The sequence below is a fragment of the Equus asinus genome, chromosome 7 (assembly GCF_041296235.1).
Source record: "Equus asinus isolate D_3611 breed Donkey chromosome 7, EquAss-T2T_v2, whole genome shotgun sequence".
Taxonomy (NCBI): Eukaryota; Metazoa; Chordata; class Mammalia; order Perissodactyla; family Equidae; genus Equus; species Equus asinus.
In genome coordinates, this window is record NC_091796.1 from 58,965,563 (window position 1) to 58,993,457 (window position 27,895).

Here is a 27,895-nt window from a genome sequence, read left to right on the forward strand (position 1 = left end):
GGATGTAACTGTTACTCTTTTCTAGTTTTTTGAGCTGAATCCTTAGATCATTTATTTTCAGTTTTTCTTCATTTCAGATATATGTGTTCATAATGATCAATTTCTCTCTAAACTTATTGTACAGATTTTGAATATTTTATAACTCCTATAACTTCCTCTTTAACCTAGATTATCTAGTAATTTTTTAAATTTAGTTTTTAGTCATGCAGCATTATGTTAGCCATCTTATTATTGCTGATATCTGTTTTCATTACATTATTTTCAGAAAACATAATCTGGATAGAATATTGTGGCTTATATTATGAATTATTTTGGTAAATGTTCCATGTGTGCTCAAAATCCAAAAGGATTCTTGTGCCAATACAAGGTGTCTAGTGTGAATTTGTTACCAAGGAAACATGGTCTTAACTGTGTGGGTGTTGATGAAATTCTTCAGAAGCACTCAATGATTATGAGATTTTTTGCATCTATCCAAGAGGAACATCTCTATGAAACATACAAAATATGACCTTATGACCATTTTCGGATACATGATAGGAATGACAACAAAGGACTTAAAAATTAGATTTAATTTAGAAAAGACATGAGATGCACCAGAAGAGTTAAGAGAAACAATAGACTATCATCAAATAAAAAGCTCATTGCGGTCTTTGGGTAAAATGAGTTTAATTTTAAATTGTACTATTCACAGTCATATTAGCAAGAACTGTTCCTTACTATTAATATAATGCTGTCTTAACAGATTTAGCTTTATCTATTTCACTTTCAAAAGTATTGAAACTGTAAATTTTGGGAGAAAATATGTTCTTAAAATCAAAGGAAATTTGATGTGATGAAGTATTTACGGGGAATTATTTTGATATCTGTAATTTACTTTATAATGCATCCAAATAAGATGAATTAGTGGATGTATAAGGGTATGAATAGATGGGTGGATATGTGATAAAGTGACGATAGTAAAATGTTAAAGGGAGAGGTTAGGTAGTGGGTATATAGGCGTCTATTGAAAAGTCTTTCAAAGTTGCTCTCTGAGGATATTCACAAGAAAATGTTGGGAAGAAATGAAAGCAGGTGAAATTTGCAGCTATAAGAGAATTTTTTAAAAGAAAATGTTCATATGACTAAAAAAGGAAAAGACTCACGTTCGAAGAATCCCAAAACCAATTTCTATAGAGATTGTATTCTAGCCATTAAAGATCAAGCTACAATATATTCTTAATTAAAGAGATTTAATTAAATTGAGCAATGTAACTGCTATTTTCAACATTCTTCATAATAATCCAAAATTTAAAATTTTGGAAGAAGAAAAACTAAAATACTCTGTGGCTATAGATGGTGAAAATCATAATATAAAAGATAGCAATTTATATATTAAAATTAAAATATTTCGTAAGATTTCATAAAGACAATTTATTACAAATAACCCATTATGATGCATGCATCATGATAAGTCAAATTTGTGGTTCATTTCTGATTCTAAGAATTTCTTTAACATTCTTATTGACATTCTAGTTGCTGTTTTCTTAGTGGAACAGTTTCTCCAAACTGAAATTAATTAAAGTCCACGGAATAACTACGACTCAAGAAAGTCTGCTTCATTTGGCATTAGTGACAACAAAACACAAATTATGTAAAAATTTCAATTATAAAAGCATAACTACTGACTCCATTGAAAGGAAGACAAGAAAATAAATTTCACAAATTAAATATATAATAATTTATTAGTTACATGGGTCTTTATTGTTTCACTCTCCCAAATATCACGAGCCCATGAACAGATCACTCAGACACATGCAGTAATAATTATATTCAGTTATCTTTGATCGTTTGCCAACCTTCACTCCACACATATTTTTCAATTTAGATAAAATTACTTGAAAAATACAACTTGCCAAAAGCAGATTCTAGAAGACGTAGAAAACCAGAATAGTACTATTTTTAGCAAAGAACTTGAATTTGTAATTAAACACATTCCTCAAATATCCAGTCCCAGAAGGATTTACTGGCAGATTCTTCTTAGTAATCTTACATAAACTTTTCCAGAAAATAAAAAAGAAGGGCCTATTTCCTAGCTCATTTTAGGAGTCCAGAATAACTAATAAGAAAATCTGACAAGAACACTAGAAAGAAAGAAAATTTCAGGCCGGTCACCCTCATAGGCAAAGATGCAAAAGCCTTAGATCGAGTGTTAGTGAATACTTTAAGTCATAGATACTTTGTGGTATAGAGAACACTTTGAAGTGTAAGCTGAAATCAGCTATATATAAAAATGATAATCCAGCAGAAACAAGTTGGGTTTATTCTAGGAAGCAGGGTTGGTTTAACATTTGAAAATGAATCAGTGTAATTCACTACCTCTTTCTCTTGGGCTGTTTTCTACTCTGGGTGGAGGGAAGTCAGAAAAGCTGGAGGGTTGGTGTTTAAGAAGCAGCCCTCAGACCCTGGTGGATGGGGAGAGAGAGGATGAGCCCTCTGCATTCCTCCCTCTCTGCCCAGGGTAGCTTTCAGGTGTGCTCTACACTGCCTCTCACATTTCCTCGGGCACTGAGCGCCATTGCCCACAGTGCTCACCAGCTGGTCCTGCCTCTGGATCCGTCTCTCCGCGGCTCTCTCTTCTCCAAGATTCCGCTCCATCAACTCCAGCCGACCTGTGCCCCAGACCCTCGCTCTGTCTGCTCTACTCTGGAGCCCTCCTGGCTCCAGCGCAGAGCCCTCCATGCTGTGGCCGGGAAACTCTCTGTGAGCAGTGAGCTGGGGCCCTCACGGGGCTCACCTCATCATTCCCCTGTGTGGAAATAAATGAAGACCACCCAAATGAGACTGTTGACGTGGGGACGCTGAAGGCAGGCTAACTGGAGTTGGGGCTCCTGTCTGATTGGTCAGGGATACATAATTTGGCTTTCTCTGGTTGGTTCTAAATTGGAGGTGGGGGCAAAAATTAGGGAAGCCGTCAGTTTTTAATCTAGTCCTGAACGTGTGGGGCCGATTGTTTTGGGGGTTACTGTTAGTAGGTCTGCTCCGGGGCTGGTTGCCGTAGTAGGAGGTCGGCTCCGGGGCTGGTTGCCGTAGTAGGAGGTCGGCTCCGGGGCTGGTTGCCGTAGTAGGTCGGCTCCGGGGCTGGTTGCCGTAGTAGGAGGTCGGCTCCGGGGCTGGTTGCCGTAGTAGGAGGTCGGCTCCGGGGCTGGTTGCCGTAGTAGGAGGTCAGCTCCGGGGCTGGTTGCAGTAGCAGTAGGTTGGCTCCGGGACTGGTTGCTGCATTTTGTGGGTCAGAGTTGGATTTTCACATGTGGCCTGGTCATGGTCTGTTTGTATATTCAATCTCCTACCTCCCAGTGTTGTCTCTTGGGTAATGTCAGAAAACCGTGGTTTCAAATGTTTTGCCCAGTGTTTTAGGTTTCGTGTGTGGGAGCATAAATCCCAGCCCTGCTACTCTAACTTGGCTGGAAGCAGAAGTCTCAACCTCCCAGACTGAGCTTTGGGTTAATCATCACTCCGTAATCTACCTGTTAGCTTTGCCTCCATCCTCCTCTCCCACTTAGGATGGGGGACCTCATCTTTTACCCCAGCCCCCTGACTTAGACCGTTCTATCTCCCTTCACTCTTCTCTGTCACTCGCCCATGGCAGCCAGACACTCCTCCTCACCCTGCCGTCTCTGGTTGGGCTCCTGTCGTGAATAAGAAGAGCTCCTATAAGCCACCCTGCAGCACCTATTCCACCGGCCACCCTGGGAATGTCTCACCACTCTGTTCTGGCCTTTGCCTGAACCCTGGGGCCCTGTCCGTCCCTGAACCACGGCAGCGTGCCTGATGCTTTGCTTAGACTCACCTGGTCGTCCGTCCTGGCCAGCTTCTGCACCAGATAAGACACCCCCACCCTTCACCTTGGTGAGCAGATCTCTGCCCATGTCGGACACCCCCTCCCGATTCTGTATTCCTGACAGGAGAGAAGGCCTTGCCTTCAGACACACTCTTTTTAAGACCATTCAATTGACTAGCATCTCTGAAACACCCCAAACATCACGTAGGGAATGCCTGCCTTTGTGCTTGTCCACATTCACTGATGTGCTAGATGGTCATTTTAGCTACACGTGAAGCTCCTCATTTCGTGCATTTTCTCTTCTCTGCTGTTCAGCCTACCCTGAACCAGAAGGCGGGTGCTTTAGGGGAAAGATCTTCAAAGCCTGGAAAAATGTCTGTTTCCCTTGCATGCAATAATATGCTGGATTTAGTCAGTAGATTTTGAAAGTGTTTTTAGTTTTTTGATGAAGATATGTACGTGTGTGTATATATATGTATACATAACACATACACATCTACACAGATAGCTAAGTGGACAATTCACTGGATTTTCACTAATCGAACACACCTGTGTAGCCAGTACTCAGATCAAGAAACAGAACCCTGAAAGTGGACTTTACCTATATTTTACTTGGCTATCTCTGCTATTAAGCTGACAGTAAGCTCCGTGAGGACAGGACTGCACCTCTCTTGCTCACTTTGTGTCTTTGGCGTTACATCAGAGTGCCTGAGCCACACAAGGGGCCTAAGTTGTTGAATAAGTTTGTTGACTGATATTGAGGAGACGGAGCCATGCTCTTATTGGAAATAAATTGAACTACATCTATAAAAAGTGAAATTCTTTTCTCCTTGGCTGTTACGTATTTTTCCCATGTATGTTAATACACAGAGCTCAGTAAAATTACTGTCACTGAAAGTAAATTCAAATAACAATTACGAAAGCAAAACGAACTCTTTTTCTCTGTTGTACTGTGAACAAAGCTGTCGTGGCCCCTCCCACTCTGGCAAAGGTTGGCAGTTGAAATGGCTTATCGTCAGGATGGTGTCAATAGCTGTGTGTGTTTGTGAGGGCAAATGTGTTTGGAGAAGTAAATGCACTGAGGTTGGCAAAATCCATTATTGTCTGGCGAGCCAAGTGACCATAAGAATCCTATTCCGCTCCTCTGGGATGAGAAGGCGAGTCCTGCTGTTCCAGGAAGATGTCATGCCAGGGGCAGTTTGAGCCCAAGTTCCACAGACTGAGCACAAAGCGTTATCCATGGTGAAAATGGCTCAGCCTCCCCCGGCCAGGCACTCCTTATCTTATATTTGAGAAACATAAAGGTGGAGAAACCTGTGGCCTTGGTTTGCTCATCCGCAAACTTGGGAAGATGTGTGGGTGACTGTATTATCCCCAGTGCTGGACCCATACCAGGAAAATCAGGGCTGAAAGCGGGGAGTGTCCTCTTCCTTTCAAGAAAGAAGGATGGGAAGGGGCCCACGGCAGCCCCCGGGCTCCCAGCCGAGGAGAAGCAACACTGGACGTAACCCAGCACTGCCACCATCTTCTCCTGGCTGGGGCAGCCGCAGCGCTTTATCCTTCCATGCAGGCTGTCTGTTCATGCCCTCAGGAGGAAGAACCAAGCCAGCACCTTGTTCATCTTGTGAAGGAAATGTGGCAAGCCTGGTAAGAAAAAGACGCATGGCGGGGGGCCCTGCGGGCCACCCCTCTGGCCGTGGGGATGGGGAGACGGGGCTGCGTGGGTGGGAGAAAACACGCTGCGGGGTGAGCGCGAGTTGTGCTGTGTGTCAGTTGTTCCAAATCCTTCGAGCTTCCTGCCAGAACATTGAAATCCTTTGGCTCATTGTGGAATTTGGATCTGGGACAATTTGCTCTAAAGGGGGTTTGGCATACATAAGTCATTATTATTAATAAACACTTGGTGAATGCCAACCATATGCCTAATGCTGAAATAAAGCTCTTTTTTTCTTTTTTCCTTTTCTCTTAGGTTAAGTTACCAAGTAAAGGAGAATGGTACTCGGCTCCTTGTTATCCTAGAAAGGCAATTTCATAGGACTCTGAGCCCTACACTTATGTCTTGGAACCCTGGGGTGCATTTTCCAAGGGTCTTTTCTCTTTTAAGAGAACATTCCAGAACATCATAAGTGGTGACTTTAAATTCTTCACCCCTTTCATTATCGAAAGAATAGATTTCGGAGAGGAGCGTAACTGTCTTCTGCCATAGCCTTCAATCTAACCTGCTCTTACAGGATGACTCACTTCATCGTGGCTGGGTTTTAATAGTATGTGGCATTGAGGAGGCTGCTTCTAAATGACTGATCTTGAATTACGGATGGATCTTTAAAAATATGTTGTAGAACAGGCCATGTTTATTTTTAGTGGCTTTCTCCCCATAATGTTATCTGCATATTTCCCTGTCCATGTGCTTGGTCACTGATGACAAGCAAGGAAAATTGTGATGTCTAAGGAAGACATGCAAAAGAATGTTTGAAGATTTTCCCTTCCCTTATTTTCTGGCAGTGACTTGTGTTTAGGAGAATTGGCACTTAAACAAGATAATTCAACTTTTTAAAATTTTTTTAAGCCATCAATTGTTCTTCTGAATGACAGTGATCCCCATTAAGGGAGATTGGGTGAGGGGTGGAGAGAGAATCAAACAGCACTTCAAAGAAGGAGAAGCAACAACTTCCAGCATTTCCACCATGATTTTCATCTCAGAGTCTTCAAGCACCATAGAAACAGGTGGTCAAAGGAGACTTGACTGACAATTTACAAAATAGACTAGAGGAAAGCAGAATTTTTTTAAAAGTTCACATACTTTTTGGTAGAGTTTTGGGGACTCTGGCCACAAGATATCCTACTTCTCTTACTGCCTCTGACACACCAGGTCTTTCTCTAATCACAGGCTGCGTAAATTGCCCCTTATTGATACAATTTGGGAAGTCATGCTCAGAGACACCCTCCCCCCACCCCAGATTCCTTCCTGGCAAGCCCATCTAGGTGCTTGAAAGTTTACTGCTAAAGAATCATTGATTGGGACAGCCTGGTGGCATGGTGGTTAAGTTTGCGCCCTCAGTTTCAGTGGCCTGGGGGTCACTGGTTTGGATCCTGGCTGCAGACCTACACATGGCTCATCAAGCCATGCTGTGGTGGCATCCCACATATAAAATAGGGGAAGATTGGCACAGATGTTAGGTCAGCGACAATCGTCCTCAAGCAAAAAGAGGAAGATTGGCAACAGATGCTAGCTTAGGGCCAATCTTCCTCGCCAAAAAGAAGAATCATCATCATTTATTTATTCATTTATTTGTTCAACCAATTCTTAGTCTGTGCCTATTAGGTGCTAGAGGAGAATGACACGGCCTCAGCACAAATTGCCAGTACTTCCCGTGTCCTAAGATCATGGCCAACATCACTAATAGATTATTCTGCTGCTTTTTGAAGAACTAAGATGCAGACAGCCAACCCAGATAGTATCAATTTGTTCATGTCACTCCCCTACTCAGAATTCCTCGATTGCTTCCCTCTTTGTATGATGAAGACCGAAGTCTTTACTGTGGCCCCCAAAGGCCCATGTGACCTGGCCCTGCCTCCTCTCTGGTGTCCCCCTAGACCACCTCATCTTTGCTCTCTGTCCCCCAGCTACATTATCTTTCTTCTAGCTCCCCCAAGGGTCCGTCTTCCTTCTGGCTTTAGGATCTTCAAACTTGCTGTCCCTCTGGCTAGAATAGTCCCTGCTCGTCCCAGCACACCCTCTTTACCTAGTTAACTCCTGTTTGTTCTCGAGATCCCAGCTCAGACGTCACATCCTCAGGAGCCTCCCCTTGATGAGCCTTGCGCCTGGTCTGGGCTGGATCCCCCTCCTCCTCGCCTTCATGGCACAAGGTCCTGTTCTGCCCAGCACTGATTACGGTTTACAGTTAGATTCATCTGTGCTGTTAGCATCAGTCGCCCCGACAGACCTTCATGTCGTGTTGTCTCATCACATTATTCTGGAGCTGAGCTTGATACCTGGTGCTTACTTAGCAGGTACTCAGTTCAAATGTATTGCATCAATGAGTATGAGCAGACATGTGAAAGGAAGTCGCTTCTTCATTGTTTTCCAGGCTGAGCACTGGGGACAAAAAGTGAAATACAGTGGAAAGAGCTGCGCTTTGGAGTCAGACAGGGAAAGGGAAAATGCCAGTTGTTCACCTACTCCCTGCATGACTCTGGCAAGGGGCTGAGCAGCCATCATTTATAGAGCGAGTGCTGTGTGCCAGGAACTAGGCAGGTATTTTATCCACATGCCCTCGTTCAGCCCTCACGACAACATTATGGTTTGATATTGTTGTATCTATTTTACGGAGAAGCAAATTGAGATGTTGAGAGGTCACATAGCTAACGATTTACTTATTTAAGTGGCAGAGAGAGGAGTCAAATTTGTGTTTGTCTGGTGCCAGGGTCCACGCTCCTGAACACTGTCTGTGTTGTTTAATGTCTGCGAGGTTGAGTTTGCTCGCTTTGAAACAGGACGGTAATTTTGTAAGTAACTCTGTCCTGAGAGCTCGTGTCTTAGAATCTCCTCTTCACCCACTTGCACTATCAGATGAATCCCTGTGCTCAGTGGACTGCTGGAGGCGAATGCTTGCTAGGGGCCGGTAGACAGGGTGAGTAAACTGGTTGAATTCACAGTTTTCCTGTTAGTTTCAGTTAGCCTTTGCTGCACCACAAACCACCCCAAAACACCGTGGCTTAAAACAACAACTATTCACTATTTCTCACGCTTCTGTGGGTTGGCTGGGTGGCTTCTCAGCCTGTGTCACCTGGATTCACTCATGTGGCTCTATTCACTGGCAGGCTAGAGGAGCTGGAAGGAAGTAGAGCGTGGTCGGTGGCAGCTATAGGCACCTTAGCTCTCCCCTCAGGAGGCTCAGGGGCTTCCTGCCACAGCCCTCTCAGGGCAGGCCGGGGCGGGGGGCGGGGAAGCAGAAGCTGCAGGGCTTCTTGAGGCCCAGCCCCACAGGTCTCACAGCATCACTTCCACCACGTTCTCTTGGCCTGGGCCAGTCACAAGGTGGCCCGATTTGAGGGATGGGGAAATAGATGTCCCCTCTAGAAACTGGGGGAGCCAAAGACTCGTTGCAAAGGAGCATAGGAGAAATTATTATGACATCTTTAAAAATAAAAACCCACACACAACATATGATGGAATATGGCACAGTCACCAAAAATAATGTTCACCAACATTTGCCATCAGTATAAGAAATGCCTTATGAAAATGGGAGAACAACCATATGCATTATTATTATAGCAAAACTTAGGAGCAAACAAACCACACATAGATGAAAGTGCAAAGTGAGGGAATAAAAACACGCAAATGAGAGAGGAAGAGGTGGAGCCTGACCTTCTGGGTGCTTCCAGGATTCACAGCACCAGGCAGTTGACAGAGAGGAGCCTTGACACCCGCTCTGGAGGCTGCCTCGGGGATGACGCACGCACAGATGTGGGGGCTCTTTTCTCCTGGTCCCAGGGGCATCTTGCCTTGCCGTAATTCCTGGCTTCCTTCTGGATCCTCTCTCGTCTTTTCATCATCCTCCCTAAGACAGTGGTCCTCTCTGAGGTTTGGGGTTGCTGTCGTTGCAATGTGTGCTCTCCTCTCTGATAAAACAGCCCTTGCATGCACTTCAGCAGCCCGTGGCCAGCTGTCCACCCCGTGCAGCTTAAGCTGAGAGGCCAAGGTCCAGCACCGGAGGACTCCAGGCTTCTCCCGAGCAGTCTGAACTGACCACTCTGCCCCGCACAGTCTTCCCGGGGTTGGGAGGAGGCACAGCTGGAGGCAGAGGCCCCGTGAGTCCAGGGACCAGGCCTGGAGCAAAGTGAGGCTGGGAGCCAGATCACTTGCTGCCCTCAGCTGGGAGGGCTTCTCCCTTAGAAGGACCCACATCTCAGCTTAATAAAAGGGCTACGGATGCCTTTAGGGCTCCCTGGGGGTGATTGTCCTTTAATGACATGAAGACTTCTTTAGGGCCCCTGTGTAAGGTTTATCCTTTCTTTGTAGAATCTTCTGGCTTTAGCGCTGAGAAGAACGCTAGCCAGCACTGTGCTCTCCCAGCGTCCCCCCAAGGACCCTGCACCCCACGAGGCTCTGCATTAACCAGATGTTTTTGCTGAATGTAGGAGATTTTTTTGGAAACTCATATTTTAGCTTTAATACTTTTGTAAATTTGATATTCTACTCTTCTAAAAATCTGATTGTTTTAATGAAATCATAATGTTTTCAGTATCTATCAAATAATGACTTTCCAAGAAGAATATCCCATGTATTCCTTTGTCTTCACATGCCCCAAGCTTGAGTATCAGGACTGAGAAATACAGACACAGCAGAATCTCTCGTTTTACAGGTGAGGGACCAAGGCTCCAAGGTTGGTTGATGGTCCTCAGTCCTGGGGTGACCCGGAGTCCAGGCTGGTCAGCTCCCTGTGCTGACTCCTGCCTGGACGTCCTCCCCTCACAGTCGTCGGCTCTGGGGTCCTCCTCAGCCTCGGACTGGGGTTTCGTTGGAGAGAAAGGAGACGAGAGGTAATATCTTCCAGATGTCAAAAAGATGACGTTACTTCTACAATTTAATTGCTTGTAATAATGAAGGGGTTGAGAGAAGCAGGGAGTAATTAAAGATTTTGAGTAAAGCAGAAGTTCAGGTTTAGCAAGTTAATGATGTTGGCAGGCGCAGAGGACAGGGAACTCCAAAGCCACAACCACCTACCCTTTTTGAGAAGAATGTGGCTATGGTGACTGTGTTTTACAAACCAAAACTACAGCCTGACAAAGAAATCGAAAACACGCTTTAAAGAAAAGAAGTCACTTTTGACTTAGGAATTTATTTTTTGTAAGCCTTAATAAAGGAATACAAATAAATCTATATACTTACACATTTTAAATAGCCTTTTGGAAAAGAATGAAAGTACCTATAATTGGGACTCCCCCAGAAAGTCTGCCTTATAAAATCTGCCTCGAGAGAGAAAGAGGATTTTTTTTGATGTGTTGCATTCACGAGTTTGTGGGTTTTAGAAGTTTTCATTTTGCTGCATACTCACTCCCTCCATCACATCACTGAACTCCCGTGGGTCAATTCCTGCATCTGTAAAATGACAGAATTATACAATTGCTATGGACCTTTAAAGTTTTGAAATTCTATGAATCTATGCCTGCCCCAAGCATTTCCTTTCAAACGTGCCTTTCATATTTTATTTAACAAATGACTTCACTGGTTGGTAGAGGAAAGAGACTTGAAGGACCGGCACGTGTACCACCTCTTGCTACGGCCCTGAGAGAATGCTGTCCTGAAGTCAGCCCCCAGCCTCCGATGCACTGCGAGAATCTCAGGGGCTAGACAGGAATGGCCAATGGCAGGTACTCAAGTGTTACCAACAAAGGAAGGGTTGAATGAATGTGTCTGTATCTATTGTTACTTTGTATGTTAGTTCAGGAAATGCCTTTTTTTTTTTTCCTGGGAGGACATCTGTCATTTTATTAAAATACTTTGTATAAAGTTTTCAAACTGAAGCAAAGTGATTGCCCTTACAAGCTCACAATTTATATAACAAATTAGCATAAACTGATACTCATTTTAATAGAAGGTGATGGAAGAAAATATGGAATTTATTTTGTGAAATCTTGGTATGTAGCTAACTAAAATATTTTTAATAACTTTATTGATACATAATTCACATGCCATAATGTTCACCCAGTTAAAGTATACAATTCAATGGTTTTTAATAAATTTATAGAGTTGCTCAATTGTCACAATAATTTAGAACATTGTCATCACCCTAACAAGAAACTTTGTACCCATTAGCTGTCATCTCCCTTCCCCTCTCCCCACCTCTCCTCACTCCTCAGTCCCAAGCAACCACTAGTCTACTTTCTTCCTCTATAAATGTGCCTTTTCTGGACATTTCATATAAAGCTGAATAAAAGATGACATTACTTATTGTAACATAATCCCGATTATGATATGTCCAATCCACCCTTGTGGACAAGCACATGCATATTTACCCAAATTCACATATCCAAATCAAAGGAGGCACACTTCGATATCAAAGTGGATTGTCTTCCATCATTTATGCTTATCTTTATTTTCCAACTTTCTGTACTGAGGATGCGTTGGTTCTCTATCAAATGTTGTTCTTTTGAATTTTAACAGTTTTTAGGGCACTTAGGTCATATTGATGATGCTGTGAAGTGATTGTAGAGGGTATAGGGTCTTCATTTTTATGAAGTAATGAAGAATTAGACTAATGTTGAAATATGTCTACTTCACGATGAACATCTCTTTTCAAGTTTAGCAGCTTTACCTTTTAGTCCATATTTTCCCAATCCTTTATTATAAATTTGATTTCTGCTTACACATGATATAGTTTGTAAGAGCTTTTAAATCCTTTCTGGAATTAGGCCCAATATAAACAAACTACAGGTAAATCATATCAAAGATTGACCCTTTTAATACAGATATGAGCGAGAAATGGATGAGAGAGGAAAACCCTCAGGGACTGGAACCTATAGTCAGATACCTCAGCTCACCTTTCCAGATTTGCCAACAAGGAGAACCCGTGACTGATTTGGATTCTCTGCTTTCTGTTCTTGTTCCCCGGAGGCGTTCCTTCTGTGTAAGGAAACGTCAGATTTGGGAACTAGACAAGCTATTTCAGAATTACGCGTGGTGTTGATTACAAATGCGAGGCTCACTAACTCAAGAGCTCCAGAAGCAGCGTCTTGGAATTTGTCTTTAACGACAACCCTGGTGCTTCCAGTGTACACACAAGTCCAGAAGCCCAGAGTGGAAGCAGAGGCGAGAGGCTGGGGTGTCACACCGACAGACAACGGCCCCACCAACCACCCGCACAGGACCCTCCTCTTCTGAGGAAGGCACAGGTTGACTAAATGATTGCAACGTGGCAATCTTGAGTTTCTAGACTGTTGCCAGAAAGGCTTCCTTGGCCCTCAGCCAGGGCCCCACCCCTATAATCCTGCCTTCCCCCGACTCCTACCACGGGCTCCAATCCCGAAGATTTTGGGGGCCCCAGGAACTGGGCTTTTCTCACCATGGATAAACAGTGTTTGTGTGTACAACCCAGTGGCCTCCCCAGGAGACTGCAGACCTACTTTGTGGCACTTCACCTAAGTGCGGCTCTTCTGAGCGCAGATCCACTTTCCCTCTGAGGCTGACTCTTCCAGGATGGCCTTCCTCGGTTCCAGCTTGGGCCACCCTGGGCCACCCTGGGGCCTCTCTGCACACAGGTGAGATCTACCAGGAAAGCAGTTCCAACGGCTTAACTCGCCTCAGGCTGGGTCTTGGGGAGAAATGTTTCATTCCCAGGTGCAAAAGCAGAAAACACGCAAACGTAAGTTGTTTGCTAAAGTGAAAAATGTGAGCGTGGACATTCCTTAATACACGGTTTATGTTTCAGTGTAAGTTTTCCTGTAACATTGGGGTTAAAGAGGAAAGGAACTGGAAGTGGAATTGGTAATTCGGTAACTTCCATTCTGCTTTTAGGTTTGTGTATCCAGAAAAAAACAATCGCCGCTTTATCAAGAGAAAGACATCTGAAGGCAGTCTCAGATTGCAAATTTGTGAGTGACGTGTGCAGGGGTGGGGGACGTGTGTGTGTGAGGTGTGTAATTCCAAAGATTCTTTCTAGCTTTCAACCTTTCCACAATCCATCAACAACTTAGACTAATAACAGGGTTTTCCTTCTTTTTTCATAGAAAATAAATTTTCTGCAAAGCAGATACAATTTGTTCTCCTTGAGTTATGGAAACAAAGAGGCTTTAGGACGGTGCTGTCCTCCCATCTTCAGATGTCAGAGACACCTTTCTCCTCTTGAAAGAGACAATTTTGTTCTGCTGATGGCAGTACAGGCAGGCACTTGAGTGTGTGAGAGTGTGAGCTGTGTGTGTCTGTGTTTGGTTTGTGTGTGTGAGTGTGTGGGGTGTAATATATGTGTGAGAGCGTGGGTGAATATGCGTGTGGATGTGAGTGTATGGTATGGGTGTGTGTATGTTCTGTAAACATCCTAAAGTTATCAAGGCCTGGAAAACACCAAGTGTTCTCGAGCCTTCCACCTTCTAGTGGCTGACTCAAATGGTGCGCGCATTTAGTCAGTCATCCTAAACTGCTGTGCAGTGCCACCGGCTAAGGGGGTTGGAAGAAATGGCCTGGGGTCCAGCCACGTGCCGGAGGCCTGGAGATAGGGCCTGCCCAGCCCACCTGAGCTGGTGCTAATAGACCCCTTGGTGGGCAGAGCCCTCTGGAGCCCCAAGCCCTCAAGGTGTCGATTTCACTGCGACTCCCAGTGACGCAGCCTCTGGCCCAAGACTGAACAGCACAGGCCGCAGGCAGCCCTGGTGGTCGCTCCCAGGAGAAGTCTGCTCCCCTGCAATGGTGCTTTCCCGCTGCACCCCGGGCAACCTAACAGAGGGAGAAATTCTCACATTCTCAGAAGTTATTGAAGGAAATGTTCTTAATTTAAGTGTTTTATACATTTTCAAAACTTTTATGACTGCCACTACTATTACATGTAACTTAAGATGGTCTCTAACCTAGACAAAATGATACAGCATATTTCTTTAATTCTTAAATACACTTCCCCCGACATTTTGACATCCTCGAATTCAGGATACGACTTCCTATCAACGGCAGACTGCAGTTTAATTGACAGCATATTTTCATTCTTTTCAAAGCATAAAGTATTGGTATGTCTTTCATACTCATGAAAGATGATAGCATCTCAGCTTGATACAATACTGCCCCATTAATTTACTTAAAGTTTAATATCTCAGAATTCCAGGTGTGTGCTTTGGAGGGAGTTCTTGCTCTTCTAGGAGTGAGATTCTATGCTCCTGGTCAGAAGGACTCATGACCCAGCAGAGATCAGGCAGGCGGCCAGGAGGGGTGGAATGAGAAACCCCTCTGCAGGCCAGAGAGGCGTGCAGCCACAGTCCTGCTCCTCTGTCCATGTTCTCAGATTCCGGGGGACAGGGGTCCAGCCTGGAGCCCGGGGGGCCACTCCCAGGGCAGAGACCTCTGGCCAGTCTCACGGGCAGTCAGGCAGGCCTTTGCCCATTAGTGAGGCACCCCACCTTCCCCAGGGCCTCCCAGCAGCCACGTGCCCGCGTTCTGCAGGCATTATTCCTCTGAGTCTCAAAGGGGCCCTTTGAGAAAGGCGCTGCTGGTCAAAAAGCAGGGCTCCCAGAGTTCCAAGGATCTCCCTGTTACCATCATTCCTCGAGGGACAGAGCCAGGCTGGGAGCTGGTAGTGCTGCCCCAGAGCCCCCACAGTAGTTGTGGGTCTGGGGGAACCATGGATACCAACCCACCGGCCTGGGGCCTCAGTGCAGCCTGGGAGCACCCGGGAAGCACACGCCCACCTCTAAGACTTCTGCTAGGGCCCCACAGCCCTCCCTGCCCCAAGGGAGATGATTTCCCTTTCCTTCCAGGTCCTGTACAATTCCCATTGCCTCAGGGCAGGCCGGCCTGAGAAAAGAATCTGATTAAACGAATTCACAGGAAATTGTGGGGACAGGAGGGGTTTGGGGAGTTTTCTGCTGAGTGTTGGGCAGTTGTGAGCATTTGAAGGGTTTTGAGTGGCACCAAAGAGTGGGGCAAGAGGGTGGGCTTGCTGGAAATGGGCAGGGCTCCTGTGTGGACTGATCTTAGTGCCAGGCACCTGGCTAGGTCTGTCATCTCTGTCCCCTGGCCAGCACCATTTCCCAACATGCACATCGTGCCGGGCCTGAGCCGGTGCTCCCAACATGTGCATCGTGCCGGGCCTGAGCCAGTGCACTGGGACCGGCGGCCGCTCCTGTTCTCCCCTCCGAGGCCGGCCGGCAATCTGCGGAAGGTGCTTCCACAGGGCAGAGGCGAAGGGACCCAGGCCCCCACGGCCCTCGCTATTTCAGCCATTGGCTCTACTGGAAGGAATCCCCCACCCTCTTGGGATTCTGTTCGCTAGCGGCCAGCTCCCTCTCTAAGGCTCCTTGTCTGGCCCTGCGGGCGGACGGATGCACACAGTCAGCGACTGGGCGACCCTAGCCCCCTCCGAAGGGCAGGCCAGGCCCTCAGCCCCACCCCCCAAATCCTGTGGTAATAAGGGCAGAGGAGGGGACGTGCAGCTCCCCAGCGCTCACCTCTCAGAGTTCCCGTCTCCCTGTCTTTCCCTCACAGCTCCCTCCCCCATCCCAAAGGGCTCCTTCCTGCAAGAACCGGCTGGAAGGGGGTCATTTCTGCGTCGTCTCCTGGCCGAGGCCGCAGCAGCTCGCTGCTCCCGGGCCGCAGGGGCGCCCGGCCTGCAGGGACCCCCCCAGTCCTTGCTCAGAGGGCACCCCGGCAGGCCACCCCAGCTAACACCGCCGTCACATAGCCCTCTTCTCGACTTGGTTTGCCCCAAAGCACTTGTCATTATTTGACATAGTTTACACTTTATTTTGCCACTAAAATCTAAGTTCCACCAGGGCCACGATTCCCGTTTTGTTCGGCAGGCACCGTATCAGCAGCGCCCGGAAGAGCACCTGGCAGGATCTAAGCGCTTGGAAATGCTCTTGATGAAGAAGAAACTATAAAACCGCTCATTATAAAATCATCTTGGTGTGTTAGCTCTAACGTTCGTTTTCATATCCTGCGCCTACCTCCTCAAACACCTCCCCGTCACCCCTCCATCTGCTCGCACATCAACAAACAGGCATGGAGCACAGGCTCGAGAGCAATATGCACCTGGCTCTGAGGCGTCCCCAGGGACAGTCATGTGAGCAGGCAGTCCGGCCCCAGGTTTTCGGGGTCTAGTCCAGAAGGGGGCACGTGAGGCTAGCGTTTGGAGTTGTTAGGCCTCTGCAACTACCTGAAGATGGAAGAGAAGGTATCCTGTGCTCTGTGCTCAGAGGAGAGAAGGAAGGCCGCTGCGGCAGAGGCAAAGTCACGTGTCCCTGCCAGCACGCGGCTGGAATAACTCAGGCAGGAGGAGGCCAGAGAAGGACGCAGAGGGGGACCAGCCGCGCACCAGACGCACAGAGAGCAAAACCGTGGGGCCAGCCACTCCTTGGTGGTGAGAGGGAGGCGGGGAGGGCAAAGCCTGAGAAAACATGACTCTGTAGACTCTTTTTTTTTTTTATTGAGGTCATAATAGTTTATAACATTGTGAAATTACAGTTGTACATTATTATTTGCCAGTCACCATATAAATGTGCCCCTTCACCCCTCATGCCCACCCCCAACCTCCCTTCCCCTCTGGTAGCCACTCATCTGCTCTCTTTGTCCATGTGTTTCTTTATCTTCCACATATGAGTGAAATCATATGGTGTTTGTCTTTCTCTGTCTGGCTTATTTTGCTTAACATAATACCATCCAGGTCCATCCATGTTCTGGTGAATGGGACGGCTTTGTCCTTTTTTTGGCTGAGTAGTATTCCGTTGTATGTATACACCAAATCTTCTTTATCCACTCATCAGTCCATGGGCACTTAGCTTCCACGTCTTGGCTATAGTGAATAATGCTGCAGTGAACATAGGGGTGCATAGGTCTCTTTGAATTGTTCATCTCAAGTTCTTTGGATAGATACGCAGTAGTGGGATCGCCAAGTCGGCAGACTCTTGTTGGGACAACAGAGTGTGTGCTAGTGGCGTCAGCTGAGACAGAAGATACAGGAGAAGAGGTGGTCAGGGGGAGAGAAGGTCAGTTCGGATGTGGACACACTGCACTGGTGGTGCCTGTGAGCCCCCCGGTGGGGACGGCAGGGGGCCGTTGGAATGGACAGCTAGAGCTAGTGCAAGAGGAGAGCTTGGGCTGGGAAGGGCGCTTAGGACTTTGAACTTAGAAGCCAGAGGATTGGCAGCAGCCACAGTGGGGACTGCAGAGGCCCTGGTTCCGAGGGGGAGTGGGTGGTAGGAGAGCAGAAGAGGACAAATGTGGCACGTAGAGGGGAGGGCGTGTGAATGGAGAGAGAAGAGGGGCAGCCGGGAGGCAGCAGCTGATGCAGGCCAGGCTGTAGCCCTGGAAATGCAGAGAAAGGAGAGAGGATTTAGCGACAACAGATGGGACATCGTGGTAGGGGGTGCCAAAGCACACTGGCGGCTGTGACTCGCACCCAGGCACCCTCTGCAGCCCCAGTCTGAGTCCCTCTGGTTTGGGACAACTCCTGTACATTTATTCTGTGGGGCTGTCCCCTGATTACTGTTGGGAATTCCCCCTGGCTCCCACATCAGCAAGGATGTGTCAGGGATCACTGATCCTGTGCGTGTCATCTCAGAGCTGGTGTGGCCCTTTGTCAGAGGGTGAGGTCCCCCCAGAACTTCTTGGCAGGTGTGGAGAGTGGTCCTCGGCAGCAGTGGGCACCTGCGCCCAAGCGCTTCCTCATCTCTGTGTGGCCAAGACACAGATAGAGGTGATCCTGAGAAATCCGGGACAGGAGGAAGACAGCTTCTCAGTGGCTGTGGGCTGCCGGACCTGCCGCCCTGGGGCCTCCGGGAGACTCCTTGATGCGTCTTTCTCAATACCTGGCACTGTTGATCGTGGCCCATGGGGCTGAGCAAAAGCCCCAGGCTTCCTGGCTGATGAGGCTGATTTTCTTGGCATTTTCTTTATTATTTCTTCTTCCTCGTTCCCATCTGAAGGCTGGGAATTGGGCTGGGCTTCCTTATAAGCGTGGGCTGGGTCGTGTCCTCTGCTGCCAAGTCACCCAAGCTGCTGCCTCCTCCACAACCGAAGAAAGGGAAGGAGAGGTTTAGCTTCAGGTCCCTGAATAGATGGCCGATTCCCCGGGATGCCAGGCTAGGAGGAAAACCTCCTTTTCAAAAGCCAAGACCTTCCACCCTGTACCTCAGTCCCATTATATAAAGTGAGGGTGTGGCAAGGCCATCTCTAAAGGCTCCTCCAGCAGTGGGTGGGCTGGTTCTGCCCCATGACAGGCTCCCGAGACTTGAGCAGGATGTCACTGAGAGTAGGATTCCCGTGGGATGTATTCCCACAGATATGAATACAGTCATTCGCCACATGCCGACGTTTGGTCAACGATGGACTGAGTACACGACAGTGGTCCCATAGGATTAGTACCATACAGCCTCGGTGTGTGGTAGGCTATCCCATCTGAGTTTGTGTAAGTGCACTCTGTGATGTTCACACAATGACGAAATCTCCTAACGACACATTTCTTAGAACACATCCCTGTCGTTAAGCAATGCATGACTGTTGTTCCTAAAAAGGTCACCCGGGAAATGGCCTCCTGGGCTGCTTTGTTAAGCCCTAGCTCTTCTCTCAAGAGCCTCCTGGGGAGACACGGGAAGGGAGAGGGCAAGCAGAAACTCAGCGAAGAGCAAGACACTGCCATAATAAGGAGGAGATCAGAGACGCCTCTCGAGCCAGGAGTGTGATGTCGGGGCGTGAGCAGCAGCCCTGTGGTCCACAGCCCTGGTTTCAGATTCCCCATCTGCCACGCCTGGCTGTGTGGCCTTGGCGCTTTACTGAACTCTTGAGTATCTGTATCTGAGAAAACCTTTCAGGCGTGTTGTGAGGGACAGTGACCAAGTATGCAAAGTGCTTGACCCTTCCCACGTGCCAAACACACCTTATTTTCTGGCACATGTGTCATCATAGTTGGAGTCCAAACATGTCCCCTAACATGTGAGTATGGGAACTTCCAAGTGGGATGACAGACCTCTGGACTGACAAAGACCTTTTGCATGTGCCCTCATGGCCTGGTCCTTCTTGCCCATCCACACACCTTCTCTCCTGGTTCCTCACTACCTGGCCCTTCCTGGGGGGCCCCCACCCCGTTGTGCTAATTTATTCCAGCATCAACTAATTTGGGGGCCTGAGTCTGGGCTCCAGCTGGTCTGGTCCCATCAATACTCTTCCTGCTTCAGTCCTGGCACATGAAATGTGACAGTGCTGTTGACCACCTAGGATGCAGAATGGCAAAGCTATGGAATAGGAGTTCGTTCTAAACATCCTTTCAATGGCCTGAACACCCCTAATGATCAAACAGAAAAAAAATTAATTCTGGGAGTTGAAAATGGCATTTGTCAAGAGCCTGCTGCATGCTGGGAACATGTGGCGCCTCCTCACAGCCTCGTGAGAATAAGTTCGATTAGCTCCACTCTACGAATGAGGAAATGGAGGCAGGAGAGTTAGCATTTTGCCTGAGAGGTGAAGTCAGGAATTGGACCCCAATCAGTCTCAGAATTTGTGATTCTTGTACCTCACATTGCTTGTGAGGAATAACCACACAGAAGCCCAGACATCATCAGTGCTGTCCTGCATTCCATTGCCTTGCCATTGCCATTTCCGGGAGCTACCATTCGGTACCATTTGCCATTGGGTAAAGACTCTGAGCCAGGGAAAGGGAGAAAGAAGCAGGAATTTCCTAAGTGAGTGGGAGCAACAAAGGACCTGAACTCTGTCATTTTCGTGGGCTGTCTTGTGCAACCTTAGGACCAGGTATGAATGGTGGAAAACAGCCCTAGGAAAAATGAACTTACAATTTATCTGTCAACGATATCAGTAAAATATGCATTTCCCTGGACTACGTATTTGAGAGAGAAGCTGTGGAGTGGAAAGTCAAAGACACCAGTCTTACTGAGTCTGCTTTTGCAAGCACAAATCAGCTTCCTTCTTCACGCTCTCACTGCTCCGTGGCGACTCCAGGCCTCAGTGAGATCTTATGTGGGTTCAGGTGACAGCCCCACCTGGCCACCCGACTCTGAGGTCTCCACCTGCTCCTCTGTCTGCACGCTGCTCAGGACTCGCATGCCGTGGGGCCCTACCAAGCTCGTGTGCAGTGGGTGGAGCAGCTGCTCTCTCTCTGTGGGTGTCAGCCTCCTCTTCAGGGGCTCCCTGTCGGCTTTGTGACCCCAATGGGGAGAACCAAATCTGATTTGGGGGCACTGGCAGTAAAGGAAATATTTTCGACTAGGGATACCCTTTCTGACACCTCTCAGATCCTATTAATTATAATTACACACTCTACCAATATGTAAGGCCACTTCTTTCCCTAAAAGAAGGAAATCTTTGCCCTCAAAATACTGTCCTCAAAAAGGCTGTTTTGAGCCCTCCCCCACTGCAGCAACCTATTCATCCTGAGCATTTTACACTTAACTAGGTTTTGGTTTGTTGACTGCTTTGCTCGTCTCCTCTGTAAACTGGCTGCTCCATTCTGCTCCATCGGGCACCCTAGAGCCTGCCTGGTACCTACAGATGGAATGTCTTCAGCTGGGCCCCAGTGTGACAGCAACAGGGGGCTTCTTCAGGGCCTTGGGGTGGTTCAGAGAGATGGCAAAAAGGAACATGAAAGAAATGAACATGGATGAGGAAAGAATTGGCTTACACTTTTCAAATCTTTGTCTCCAAATTCATGCTTTTTTTGTTGGTCTACATAGTGGCACAACAAAATGAACTCCCTCACCCAGAAGGACGGAGATGCGAGAGCCTCAGGGAGCTGTGCCTTTCCTGAGGGTCCCTGAATCACAGCCCTGCAGGCCCTGGGGTCCTCTGGAAGTCGGTGGTGTGCGGCCTCCCCTGGGCACCGCCAGGCCTGGCAGAGGGTGGGCGCTCAGCCCTGCTGGCTCCCTCCCTCAGGAATCTTCAAACTCACATTCATGGAGATGGTCTCCTGGGGCAGCTGGTCCTGCCTCTTGTTAAACTCTCTCCCTTATTCGTCATAGACAGACTTCAGATTTTTTAAAAAATCTCTAATACAAGTCATTTTTCTAGATTAACACTTAAATAAAAATATACTTTTAAAAAATTCTCACAGGAACAGAAATATTCGGCCTCAGAATATTTCCATAGCTTGAGAAACCTAGAAAATTTAGGTAAATGAGTTATTTCCACCATAGGTGTTTCCCTCTCTCTCTGTGGATTAAATTGCTTCAGTTTCCTCCAAAGCAGCATTTCCTAACAAATGATGCTCATACCCCCATCACTGGTCCTTGAAATTAGTTTGAATCTTGAAGGTTGTGTATATATTTAAATACATTGTAGCAGGTACGTTGTTCAGAATCATGTAAACTCGGGTACAGAAATGCAACCTTCTATCTCCAAAACCGAGCTTACCTCTTATCTTGAGCCCCCGTTCTGCTAGAAACCTTAACCTTGCCATCTCAAGTTTAATATTGATTAAGACTGTCAGGACTCTATCCATAATCTAGTGTCTGTAGAAATTTAAGTGACACTATAACAAAATAGATTTAAGTCAACTCTAGAGATGCAAAGGAATGTTTCCCCTGCAAAGGAGGTCCATGCCTCACTCACAGGTAAGCACTGGGCCTGTACGCGGTAGCAAGACAGGAGTGCTGGGAACAAAAATACTTTGCTTGTAAAGTCTCAGGGCTATTTTTGTTGAATGCTTTGAGGACACTCACTGACTCTCCCTTGGAGTTAGGGCTGGGAAGCCTTGCAAAGTCTCTAGGACTCTCTGCACATCCACATTCTTACCCTCCAGGCATGTGACATGTGCGCATGTGCACGTGTGTATTGGTGTGGTGTGTGCCAACAAGGAAGCACTGGGCAGGTCTCTTGGGTGCAGAGCAGAGAAGCCAGCACCCAGGGTCTGGTGACTAGAGTGGGGACCTTTGGTTAGGTGACTGGATAGGACACTCAAGGACAGAGTCCTCTCTCTAATTGGTTCTGCACCACATCTGGCTTTTCTTCGTGCCAGATTGGAAGGGCTGCTTTGCTTAAGCTAATGTGTTCTGGGATTTGGGAGAGGTTCCCAATTGTTCCTATCCCTCAGAAAACCGCTTAACACTTGTGTGTCCATCTCTGTCCACTGTGCCATTTAAGCATATGTTTGCATGTTGCAGTCACGTCTTTGTGTTTTTATTTATACATTTTATTTGTGTTTACACTGTCTTTCTCTTTTTGAGGGAGTAGGTTCCTTAAAGACCAGTCCCACTTTTGGCTTTTTTTATTGTTAATAAACTGCATACCATGAGAGTTAAATGATGGCTTGATATACTATTAGATGAACACAAATCATTGTTCATCTAATCATTGAAACCATCAAAGTATTAGAAATTTGGACATTCAAAAACTCCCCAGAAATGACAATTTGATCAAATGAATTGTTCAAGGGGGAGGGTGGATCTGTTCCCATAAGACAAGGAGATACTTAGGCAACCCACCCACCCCTCAGAGTTGGCCGTTACCACCATTCGGCTCCCCACCCCCGTCAACCTAGGACCAGAGCTAGGGTGGGTTTTACAGCGGGAACAGCAGAACCCTCTGTGCTGGGTCCTACCTGGGGAATATCAAGTATTTTTCATGGTATTCTATAGGGTATAAATATAGTTTTTCTCTTTTTTTTTCCGATTTAGGTTCTCCTGGGTTGACATCCACCTAGCAAATTAGAACCAGCTTTAATGTTTGATAAGGAGATACCAAGACTAGAGAAATCCAAGAGAGCTGCATTCATGAGGTGGCACCATTCTTTTAAAAAATATGTATTGATATGTCAATTATATCTCAATCAAACTGGGAAAAAATGAATAGCATCTATCTCCATCCCTTGGAACATATAATATAATTTTAAAACTACGGACGGTGTACATTGGTTTCCGCTTTTCCCTCTCTGATTCAGACACGTTGTTACTGTGCCCTTGCACTGCTCCACTTCCTCACCACCATGTTGAATTTAAAAATTAATGTAAAATGTCTTCACCTGTGTCACAAAGCATCTCAGCTCCCGGGACATTTTGTGAACTTTATAAGGATATTGCATGTAAATGATATCACACCCTATGTTTTAGATAGTTATGCCTGAATCCTTTGTCGCCTTTTTTGACTACAGGTCACATAATTCCAGACAGACCAAACATGTATTGAGGTCTCACTGCTTGCCTGTATTTTTGTATAGGCATTTCTAAGATGGAATATAACATGGAGTTTATCAAGAAGCTGATAATCTAAGGGAGCTAGAGGCATATATTTTAAAAAACTACTTGTGAAGCAACAGGAACAAAATAAGTCCTACAAAAGAAGTCACATCAGGATGTTTTAGGAACATAAAAAAGGAGGAAAGACACCTAAGGAAGGCCTGTGGGTGTCACATTGGTGACAACTACAGCCCCGTTTGGAGCACAGGTGGACCTAGACACACCCTGAGAAAGTTATTTCTCAAGGATTTGCCCAGCTGAGGTCCACTCTTCAGAGCTGCAAGACCATCTGGAAGGTTCTCTGAATGCATGAAAAAGCAGCAACTCCCCTACAACTCTATATCACAAATTTTTGAGCTCCTGGTTTATGAAGGGCACAGTGCTGCACACTTTATAGGAAATACAAGGAAACTAAACCAGGTCTCGATTTCCCGAGTACTTTGTAAAGTCTAAGAGGCACTCTCAGACAGGATGGTGTCGCCCGAAGGTCTCTGTGGCATCACCATGGGGAACTGCAACCACCTGAGTTCTGGTCCTCAGTCTGGCAGGTAAAGAAACCAGCAGCTCCCAGCACCCCCGAACCAAGATCAGGCTCTCACAGTGGACTCACACTGACCCATCCCGAGAAAACTACCATGCGGCTAAAACCAGCAAAGCATGAATTTACTGTGAGGAAGAACTCTCTACGGATTGGGCTGTCATCCAGGGTGCACCTTCCAAGGTGCCTGGGAGAGAGAATGGGTGGTCAGAAGGTTGCTTGGTGATGGTGGGGTTAAAGAAAGGAGAAGTTGATTGTCTCGAAGCATATTGCAACCAAGCCACAGAGGAGCTGGATGAAGCCTCGCTGCTGCCGGTCGGAGCTTGTGTCCTCCAGAGGCTACATCTCTCTTCCTGGAGAGCCGGGCCACTTGTGCCAACCTGCTTCTCCATCTTTCCCATTTTCTCCACCCCATTGGCTTGTGTGGTAAGAGAGTCTTTCTTTAGATTGTTTCATATACTGTTTAATTAAACTAGAATCCAGCTGCTAATTACGTTGGCCTTGGAGATATTCTTATGTACTGGTGTGATTATTTCCAGGTTCTTGGCAAGGCAGGGGGCCGGGGGCACCTCACCAACATCCTGATAGTTCACATACGTCCACAACTGAGTTGAGCAAACGGGGCAAACATCACTTCTCCTCCTCTTGGCTGAGGGAGCAGGCCTCCCTCACACACGTGTGCGTCTCTCACGATCCTCGAGGAAACTTCGTAGACCGTGGAAGCTGACAGTTGCTTCAGCTCCTGTGTGTCGCTCTCTTCCACTGCTTTACATTTTTCATCTGATCTAGTCCTTGCTCAATCCTGCAATGTCGCTGTAATCTTCCTAGTTCACAGTGGAGAAGGCTGAAGGCCTGGGGGTGCCATGGCTGAGCTAAAGCAGACAGGTGGTGGGAGCCCGAGTCACGGCCGGGGGAGACACCCAACACTCCCAACTCTGAGTTCAGAGGTTTTCAGCTACTCTCATGAAAACAGAATTAGTAGATCTGGGCAACACACAAACAGGCCCGTGAGTGTAATCTCTAACAGGAGAGAGTGCGGAGAGCAGAGCCTGGCGCACCGGGGCCGGGCACAGGGAGTAGAACTGTAACACAAAGTCCAGCACAAAGACTGTGGTGCTGAAAATTATAAATGCAACAACTGGTGTGTGAACGATCCTAGGACATCCCTTCTCCAAACAAGCACGTGCAAGGCGTGGAAATGGACACGTTCACTTTGGATCCATGTGGACTCACCTGTCAGCTCCCTTTAACTCATGACGTTGTGTTAATTACTATTCTTTTTCCTCAAACCCAAAACTTATCTTCCTCTAAGACAGACAAAAGTAAAACTCATTTAGTGTGAATCTGCCCTTCCGTTTTTCTCTGAGCCCAGTTTAGCTCTGTCGTTGGCCTGTGGCGGCAGGCTTCCGAGGTCAGATCGCAGCCTCCCTGTCTCCGAGGAGGGGAGGGCGCGGTCCGGCGGCGCAGAGCCACACCCAGGCCTCCCCGCGCAGGCGCCGCCCGAGCCTCCGGCAGGCCCCTGACAGGTGCTGCGGGCTCCGCCTGGGGTCTGCTCCCGGGAGCCTTCAGCTCTACCCGGGGTTTGCAAGCACTGCTGACAGGATGAGAGGGTGACGCTGTGGACAGTTAAAGAGATGAAAGGAAGCCTTTCGGATTAAATAAGATTTAGGAAATAAAAGGATTAGCAGGACACAAAAGCTAGATTTACGGGTTTATTTAGCCAGTGCAGTGGGGCATGCTGGGATGTGGGCCATCCAGACAGAGATAAAAGAGACGAACTGAGGAGGTCGCAGGGCAGCAAAGATGAGCAAGGTCCCCCCGCAAGCCTGCTAAATCTTATGATAATTGAAAATGGGCCAGAAAGGGTTACTTCCCCACAACTAATTCTGACTCCTCCACGGAGTAATGAGAAGGCAGACAATGATGAGCAGCTCATGGATTGGGGGTCAGGGCTCAAATATGCTTAGGAAGTAGAAAGCTCATTTTGTCACAAAATCTTATTCACAGATTGTTTCTACCTTGAGCAACAAAGCAAAGTTTAAATTTGGAGAGTGGGGGATTTAATATCATTTGTGGGTAGCAAAAATCTCAAAGATATCCTCTTACGTTGGTTATCTTTGCTCAGTATTTGTCTTCTCCTAAATTGTCAAGCCAGAAGTCCCAAAGCTAGAAGGGGCAAAAGCATGTCTGGTCTAATGGGCTCTGTGAGTGAGGTGTCCTCTCCAGCCTCTGACATCGGCAAGGCCCCCCGGCCAGGGGCAGAATGGTGTGCTTTAGAGGCTGCGCTCCAAGACAGAGGAGTTTTTGAACGGTTCTTCCTTAAGTTATACCCGCATCTTCATCACCATCGGTCCTTGTTCTGCAAGATGGAGAAACCCAGAACAAATCCACACTCTCACTTACACAATTGCCATTCAACATCTGAAAACAGCCCTTAAATATTGGGCCCATAATATTTAAGGACAATGCCCTTAAATATTCCCTCTCCCTGGTTGGACTTCTCGCCCCCTCGGTCATTCCTGTGATTGGATTTCTGGTTCCTTGGCTGGGACACTGAAAGCGAAGGGGGTGTTGTTTCGTGCCCCCTTCCACACCTCTCTCCGTGCCGTGCCTAGAACCGCTAAGGAGATTTGCCTCCCTAGTCAGGTGTCTTCTAATCCCTGGATCGCTGTGCTTGATAAACATACCTGTGAACCTGTCCTCGTCAAAGTCTTCTTCTCCTGCTGGAAGACTGCAAAAACCCACCCTAGAAACCTACCTTAAGAGCCATAATTAATATACACTACCACATCTCTTCATTTGGTACTCATCGGACGTTTATTGAGTGCCTGCTGAATATCTGGTACCCACTTAGTGGGAGGAATAGGTGATTAAGACACAGTGGTGGCCCTGGTGGAGCTCACAGTTTAAGAGAGGAAGTAGACACTCCAGATGCTTACATGTGATAGAAGCTATACAAGAGGCAGATTCTGGAGATCGGTGTATGGAATATCTGATCGTTCCACAGGTCGACAATGAGGAAGGAACTTTCTCGGGAGGGGGGAATGTGCATATAGTTAGGCAGGCACGTGGGAGGTTGGCATATTCAGAAAACCACAGGCAAAGTTGAGAGGTTTTCAGTCTAGAGTGAGCTGGTGTGGTGAGAGGGAGAGAAGTAGCAGTGACCTCCAGCCCTGGCCAGGGAGATCTGATGGAGAGGACATGTTCACCGGAAACCAGAGCGTCAGCACCGGATGAAGAACAGGGCTAGAGCAGGTGAGGGAGGGAAGAGAATTTCTATGTGTGTACCTGTCATTGTTCACAGTGACAAAAGCCACCCTCCATTTCACTACTTCATTACTCCTATTAATCTCTACGTTGAACTCATTTCCCTCTGATCATATTTTTGAAGCTATAAAAAACACATATAAGCTTTCAAAATAGGAGTGGACTGAGTCAAAGTACATCCAAGCCCAAAGAGACCACAGCAATTATTTAGTGAAGTGACCTGCAAAAACTTTAGCAGAGGCCCCTTTGCTTCTGATGAGGAAGCTCAGTGTGTACAGCCTGTGTGGGGGAGCGGCTCTGCCTGCGGGGGCGGGTGAGGGTCCGGTCCTTGCCTCTTGTCCCTCCTTCCTCCTCCTGGCCCTGCCCATCCTCCCCAGGGCAGCCAGCACTTT